An 8739-nucleotide genomic window follows, 5' to 3' on the forward strand; every position below is an offset into this window, starting at 1 on the left:
CATTGATTGATGGGTATTTGGGCTGTTTCCACATTTTTGCAATTGTGTTACTACAAACATGCATGTGCACGTATCTTTTGTATAGTGACCTCTTTTCCTCTGGGTAGATAGCCAGTAGCAGACTTGCTGGATCAAATGTAGTTCTACTTTTGGTTTTTAAGGAATCTCCATGCTGTTTTTTATAGTGGTTATACTAGTTTACATTTGACCAGCAGTGTAGAAGTGTTTCCTTTTCACTGCATACACACCATCTATTATTTTTTGATTTTTTGATTATGGCCATTCTTGCAGAAGTAAGGTTGTATCACATTATGATTTTGATTTGGGTTTTCCTGATCATTTGTGATGTTTAGCATTTTTTTTTTCATGTTTGTTGGCCATTTGTATATCTTCTTTTGAGATTTGTCTATTCATGTCCTTAGCCCACATTTTGATGGGATTATTTGTGTTTTTCTTGTTAATTTGTTTGAGTTGGTTGTAGATTCTGGATATTAGTCATTTGTCAGATGTGTAGATTGTGAAGATTTTCTCCCACTCTATGGGTTGCATGTTTACTCTGCTGTTACTTTTGTTGCACAAAAGCTCTTTAATTTATTGTTACCCTTCTTCTCTGCCTAATTCTTACACATTCTTTTTAAAAATATCTGTTTTAACATTATTTTTTCAGAGAAGACTTCCTATCCCAACTTCCTCACTCCACCACCCTAGAGAGGTTCCTTTAACACATGTTCCTAGAAGTTTCTGCATATTTTCTTCAAAGCACTTAACATAATTTATAATACAGTCTTATAATTATTTGTTTAATAACTTCCAGGCCAAGACACTGTTTTGTTCTACCATATTATTCTTAGACTCTAGCATAAGAGGTAGCACACAGTAGGCTTTTAATAGTATTTTATAGACAAATGAATTAAAAAACCTAGTTGTAATGTTGTAAATTGTAGAATAAGATAGGCCTGAGCAAATCTGTTTTATAATTATTTTACTATTTTAAAGGAATCATTAATCCGAGGATGAGTATTTAATTTAAAAAGAAAGAATTAGAGTCATAAGATTGAAAAGGATTAAAGAAATTACTCAGTGTTTTTTTTCTTTTCTTATAAGAAATAATATCTAATCTTCATATTCAAGACACAAAAATAGTGAAATATTTTTACTTTTGAAATAGTAAAAGTACTTCTTATTAATGCAGTTAGCTGCCTTTACGGTCTTCCTTGGACTGAAATTCAATGGAAGGGTAATAATGAGATTCAAATTAAGGTACTCTAAAGAATATAATAGAAAGTAAAAGCAAATTATTTTACTAAAACTTCAGTGCAATGTTACAATTGATGGTGGACATTAAATGATATTTCTTCCCATAAGAAAATAATAAAACCTATAAGCCAAGTATGTTAACCGTTGATTTTGAAAATGCATGGCAATTTTTCAAACATAGTGGTTTGAAAATTACTCTGATATAAATTTGGTTTATGACTTTTGCTACATAGGGTGCTTAAAGAACATTATTATGAAATTATATATTAGTTTTATTTTCTTAGAATGATACAATAGTAAATACTACGGAGCACAAAAGGGAAGAGAAGAAAGAAAATAGATATTCCAGGAAATTTTTGAGTCCCTAGTTCGTAAAAACAATTTACCAAATTAGAGTCTCATTCATATAATCATCCTCTATTATGTAACTGAGAGCATGTTGCCTAATTAAAACAATAAAAAAATTTTGTAGAAGGGTCCTAGTTGACATTTGTCAACTGTATATATTTTGGTCAATATACTCATTCAACATTGTTTTCTAATCAGTAAAACAGTGATAGGATCTATCATGAGTAGATTACCCACCTCATAACTTTTTTTGGTGAAAATTAAATTACATATTAAAGTACTAGATACATAGTACAGATTAAAATTTTGAAAAACCTTGATATTATAGTTGCACTTTGAATGTGAAATGTTAGGAATAATAGTTATTTAACCTTTTCATTTCCCTTTGCGATATAATTTTATAATGTCTTTTGTTCAAAGCTTAAATTTAAAGATTTCTTCAGAGGGTCAAATATAATAACACAGCATTTATTAATTAATTGAAATTTAAATTCATTTACAAAGCTGAGAACGTGTATTTTTGTTCTACAAACAGTGTCTTATTTCAATAAAAGATACACAATGTATCGAATTTTCTGACTTTCTTGAATACTGTTTTGAAAGCTGTTTTAATGCTTGGGTCAATAACAGAAGAAATGGTTTGTCACCAACTGTTTTCAATAGCTACAGGCTATTAAAATTCTCCTGATAATACTCTCCATTGGTATATGAGGTAATACATTTGTCAGACTGACAGATATAGATATAATTTATAGATTTCTAAGGAAGCAAACAAGGAACCTGCATAAATATAGATCTCTGCAGAAAGAAGACTACACAAGAACCAATGAGCAGATATATTTCCAACAGACTCTTGTAATATTCTGATGTCTTCTTTGCCACATTTAATTTAACAAAGGATTTTAGCTTTTACTGTTTTTCATTGACTTCTAAAATTAACATCAACTTGGTGAAGGCAAAAACATGATAAACAGCATCTGTTTCACAAAGCTGCTTGGTGGATGAAAATCTGAAAAAAGTTTAAGACTGGAGACTCTCTAAATAGATATATCCACACACACACACACACACACATACACACACTATCTCTCTCTCTCTCTCTCTCTCTCTCTCTGTCTCCTTTACTAATTTTAAGGCTGATTAAATTCATAAGTCTGTTACAGCTCAGCCACTATTCAAGACAGAAAAGCTTTCTTATTTGTCAAAGTTCATTTTAGCATCTGATAATTGATTAGATGTAAAGATAGATGTGAGGCCATCAGTCAAATCAATTAGAAAATTTTAACCTGACTGGAGTGAAAAAAGACCTGAGAAATAAACAAGATAAATTTGTGGGCAAAAAGCAGAGTCCAGATGAGGCATATATCTAGATAATTTAAGCAAAATCAATTTTTGTAACTTTAAAAAAAAATATCTTGAAATGTCAGATTAAAGTAGGCATTTTCAGGTCTGTTATCTAAAGAATTACTTTATTTTTTCACTGTGTACATGTTTATGAGATATAAACCTACAGAAATCTAAAATTATTCCTTGCACTGTCAGTTGAAGCAAAGAGGAACAAAGCATCCCAAGTATGTCTCTGAAGGTTTCATACCGCTTGTATTTATGTTACAGTAGAAATATATTAGGTACCACTTTATCATGAGCACGCCTCATCATAACTCAATGCCATTATTCCAAGGTTCCCCAAGTAATAATATGAAAGCAAGGAGAAGGAAGGAAGAAAGGAGGAAGGAAGGGAGGGAGGGGGAAAAGGAAGTGGGGGAAGAGAAGGGGGGGAAGGAAGGAAGGAAGGAAGGAAGGAAGGAAGGAAGGAAGGAAGGAAGGGAGGGAGGGAGGGAGGGACAGAGGGAGGGAGGGAGGGAGGGTGGGGAGCCAGAGAGAAGAAAAATGTAATGAATCAGTGAAGCTGATTCGGTTGGAAGTGAAGCAGTTTTCCAATCAAATGCTCATAAAAGTTGAGCTATTAATTGAGCATCTGCATTAATTGAGCATCTATTAATGGAAAGAAGGTTTGGGGTTGCTTTTTACTTGTTAATTATTAGAAGGTATTTTGGGGCATTGACATTTTAATTACTGAACTTTCCTCTATTTTTACTGTATATACATTATAAGCCCCCATAATAATATAAATATTGGAACATTTTAGTAGTCTAAAAGAATACAATTTTGGAATTATTTGTTTCACAGAAACCTAGATAAAACTTAAGAATATATTAGCGTTGTCATGGAAAAGAAAAATTTTGTGTGGCTTAAGATGACACAAATGAGCAATGAAGGCACATTTAATATTACACACAGGACAAGGTCCCGGCAAAGGCCTCAAAAATCATGACTTTGTTTTGAGAGAGGACTTCATCAAAATTGCTCCACCCAAAGAAAGAGTGACTAATACATTCTTCAATAAAACTGTTGTTATTGCACAGACCTATTGAGAAACTGTGTTCAAAATGTGACCTCTAAAAAGAGAAAAACAAGTACATGAATTTTACTTAAAATAATTTTTACACTCACATATAAATGCTCATTTAAAAAAGAACAGGTGACTGAATTAGGGCTGTTACATTCTGAACATAAGTATGTTCAGGTGTTGCAATTTGAGAATTTTATTTAATTTTTTAAAATTTCCATCAATGTCCAAGCTCAGTAAAACCCTGAACAAGACAATTCCCGTAGAATCAGAAATACAATAAAAATTGGCTTTTAATCTAAAAGGGAGACATTTATGCTTTCAACAGGCTAGAATTTAAGTTCCCACCAGAAAAAAAAAAAAAAAAAAAAAAAAAAACCAGACAAAATGTAAGGGTTTTTAAAAAATTATGTCAATGAGGCTAGGCACAGTGGCTCATGCCTGTAATCACAGCACTTTGGGAGGCCGAGGCAGGCGGATCATGAGGTCAGGAGTTCGAGATCAGCCTTGCCAAGATGGTGAAACTCTACTAAAAATGCAAAAATTAGCCAGGTGCAGTGGCAGGCCCCTGCAATCTCAGCTACTCTGGAGGCTGAGGCAGGAGACTTGCTTGAATCCGGGAGGTGGAGGTTGCATTGAGCCGAGATCGTGCCACTGTACTCTAGCCTGGGAAACAGAGCAATACTCCATCTCAAAAAAATATATGAAAATTAAAATAAATAAAATTATTTTAATGAAATTGGACATCAGGAACAAGAGACAATATGATTCATAAGAGACACAAATCTTCATGAGAGGAGCCATCAGTCTCCACAGCTGATTGCCAAGTGAGAGTTTCCGTTACGACTTAAGAAGGGGAAGCACTGTAGAACGCAGAGCTCTCTCAGATAAAGCGAAAATTCTGGTTAAGAAAATACCCACAACTCACAAGAAAGAATGGTAATGCTACATATACACAGAGATGTGAAGATCTGCAGATGATCCCCTCACGCCTTCAGCCGAGCACTGATCAGCGCAAACATCTGGGCACATGTACTCAGGCTGCAAAAAGTACCATTAAAAAGAAAAGAAGGAACAATCCCTGGGGCTCAGTCGTGGCTGGTAATCATTCCTTTTCCCACTATGTAGTTAATGTGGGAAACTTCCTAATTCAGTGTATAGCACAGAACACTTGGAAGAGCTTTGCCTGGGTGGTGGGGAAATTAAGTCTAGACTAAATGCTGCTCTGGTCCCACTTAACAAATTTGTAAAAGCAAGTCTCAGAAGGATCAATTTCCCAGTAAAACTGAATCACTCTAAAATGCTTAAGAATACTTATTTTGAGGTGGAGCCTGGCTCTGTTATCCAGGCTGGATTGCAGTGGCACTATCCCAGCCACCTGCAACCTCTGCCTCCTGGGTTCAAGTGATTTTCCTGCCTCAGCCTCTGGAGTAGCTGGGACTACAAGTGCATACCACCATGACCAGCTAATTCTCGTATTTTTAGTAGACACAAGGGTTTCACCATGTTGCCCAGGCTGGTCTCAAACTCCTGACCTCAGGTGATTCTCCTGCCTTAGCCTCCCAAATTTCTGGGATTACAGGCATGGGCCACCACGCCCAGCAAAATATCCTTAAGAATACTAAAATATCTAGCACACAATCAGTAAAATTCAATGAAAATGTGCTAGGCACGCAACCAAGCAGAAAAAAAATATAATGAACAGAAATACTAGGCCATCAAAACCAACTCAGGAAGGAGACAGGTGAGGCTGCGCATGGTGGTTCATTCCAGTGCTTTGGGAGGATCCCTTGAGCCCAGGATTTTGCAACCAGCGTGGGCAACACAGTGAGACCCTATCTGTATAAAAAATAAAAATTAACCAGTTATGGTGGCATGTACCTATAATCCCAGCTACTCCAGAGGCTGAGGTAGAGAATTGAGCCCAGGAGGTCCAGGTTGCAGGGAGCTGTGATCGCTTCACTCCCACACTCCAGCTTAGGTGACAGGCTGACTCTGTCTCGAAATTCAAAAAAAAAAAAATGACACAGGTGTTAAGTAGACAATAACATTAAATAGTTATTATCACTATTAGGGGCAATTAATAGTATATTATTCATTGTAGTGGATAAGATTAGTAACTTGAAGTTATAGCTATCATAACTGTATAAAATAAAATACAGACAGAGGAAAAGACTGAAAAATAAACAGAACATCATGGTCTGTGAGACAACTTCAAACAGTTTAACTATGTGTGAGGAAAAAGGAAAAGAGACTGACCCAGGAAAAATATTTGAAGAAATAGTGCACCAAATTTCCAAAGTTAATGAAAACAATCATCTCCCAGGTTGAAAATCTGAATGATTCACCTAACAAAGATCAGAATGACAGCAAAGTTTTTTTTCAGAAACAATGCCAGAAATTACAGCCATAAAACTAAATTACTGAAATAATTCAAACAAACTAAAAAAGATATTAGCCTAGATTTTCATAACCAATAAATGTATTGTTTGGAGATAAAGATAAATAAGTACTTGTTACACATGGAAGAGCTAAAAGAAAATGATTTGAGAGGAATATAATAAATTTTTACAAAGAAATGTATAAAACCAGAATTGCTAATCACATTGGTAAATATAAATAAGTATCTTTATGATGATAACTTTTTTTGTAACCAATTGGCATCTTTGTTTGTTTCTCAGTTTGTGGAAATGTCCTTAATTTATTGATGTAGCAAACCAATTTAAACTTCCACTGCTATGCAAAAAACAGAAGATAATCTGCTTTGCAATGAACTTTATACAGTTCAACTGCATACAGGCAACATGCTATATATGAAAAAATTTCTAACTGAACAACAGGTATTAAATACTGAAAAGAGTTAAGAGTTTATTATAATTTATTTTATTTAACAGTCTAGGAAGTTTGCAGCCATCAGCAGTTCTAGAGCAATTTCAGGTGCAATTGGAAATTCAAGAATCTCAGTGGAGCTGTTAAGTTAGCGAACCTTATACGTAAAATATGTGTATACTTTTGACAGCACATGTGAAGGTATCACTCTAAAATTGAACTCACTGGTTTCATTCTCAGCAAACTGACCTGGGCCACTCAACGTGGCTTGTATCGTGCCTGATGTGAATGTATGTTCTCTTTTGACAATAAATTCATGGCCATCAGATGACATTAATTTGACAAACATGCCATCAGGGCTTTCACAGCCACCATAGGTTTTCTCCTTTCCATCCATTTTGTTCTTATGAAATTCTACTTTGCTTCCCCCAGGAACTTCAGTGGTTGCTCATTAGTCCTGCAACCACTGCAGCCTAAATATTTGGGCAAAAATATTTTGGGCAAAAATATTTGGGCAAAAGAACTGAATAGACATCACATTAAAGAATGTATACTGATGGCAGATAAGCATATGAGAATATGTGCAATGTCATACATTATTAGAGATTTGCAGATTAAAACCACAGTGAGATACTACAAAAGATTTGAATGGCAAAGATCTGAAATACTGACAACACCAAATGCTGGTGAGGATGTGGAGCAACAGGAACTCTTACTCAGTGCTGGTGGAAATGCAAACTCTATAGCCACTTTAGAAGACAGTTTTCAGCTTCTCACAAAACTAAACACACTCTTGTCATATGATCCAGCAATTGTGCTCCTTGCTATTTACTGAAATGACTGAAAACTTATGTTCACACGAAAAAACTACACATAAATATTTATAGCAGGTTTATTCATGATTGCTAAAACTTGGAAGCAAACAAGACATCCTTCAGTAGGTGAATAAACAAACTGTGGTACATCCAGGCAATGTAATAGTATTCAGTGGTAAAAATAAATGAGCTATTAAGCCATGAAAAGACATGGAAGAATCTTACATGCATATCACTAAGTAAAATGAGGTCATCTGAAGAGGATATATATTATATGATTGCAAGTATATGACATTCTGGAAAATGCAGAACTATGGAGATAATATAAACACCAGTGGTTGCCAGGGGGTAATGTGGAAGGAAGGATGAAGAGGCAGAGCACAGAAGATATTTTAGGGCAGTAGAACTACCCTGTACGATGCTAGTGTGGGGGATTTATGTCATTATGTATTTGTCAAAATCCACAGAATGTACAGTGAATCCTAATGTCAAGTATGGACATTAGGTGGCAACAAAGTGTCAGTGTAGGCTCATTAATGATAACAAATGTGTCACCATGTAAGGGATGTTGACAATGAAGGAAGTTATGTACATATGTGGGAGCTCTGCATTTTCTGCTAATATTGCTGTGAACCTAAAACTTGTTTAAAAATAAGTCTACTTTTTAAAAAGAGAGAGTGAACTCTTAAAGTAAAAAATGGTAATTATTTCCACTTGCATTTGTGTACTCAGAAAAAAAAATAAAGATGGCTATTTGATTTATAACCTAGGTATAAGTACATTGATGGTAAGACTAGTTTAAAGAATAGGAAGATAAAATGGAAGTATGTTGTCCTGGGATTCTTACATGTGAAGTTATATAACTTTAGTGTAGAATGTGAAGAATAAATTTCATATTATGCAAATCCAAAAGTAACCACTAACGTAACACAACAAAGAGTTGTAGCTAATGTTGCAACCAGTGAAATGAAATGCAATTATAAAAATTATTCAATTAATTCAAAGGAAGACCAACAGAAGAGAAAAAAAGAAAAAAAAGAGGATAAATTAAAACCAATGGAAAAATTTAATTCCAACTTT

General features: G+C 34.5%; 1 pseudogene; it reads right to left on the minus strand.

The window, feature by feature from the left end:
* Positions 1–6902: 6902 nt before the first annotated feature.
* Positions 6903–7241, minus strand: LOC116536383 (annotated as a pseudogene).
* Positions 7242–8739: the final 1498 nt, after the last annotated feature.

This window comes from Sapajus apella, unplaced genomic scaffold (genome assembly GCF_009761245.1).
Source record: "Sapajus apella isolate SASKATOON/1434 unplaced genomic scaffold, GSC_monkey_1.0 scaffold100, whole genome shotgun sequence".
Taxonomy (NCBI): domain Eukaryota; kingdom Metazoa; phylum Chordata; class Mammalia; order Primates; family Cebidae; genus Sapajus; species Sapajus apella.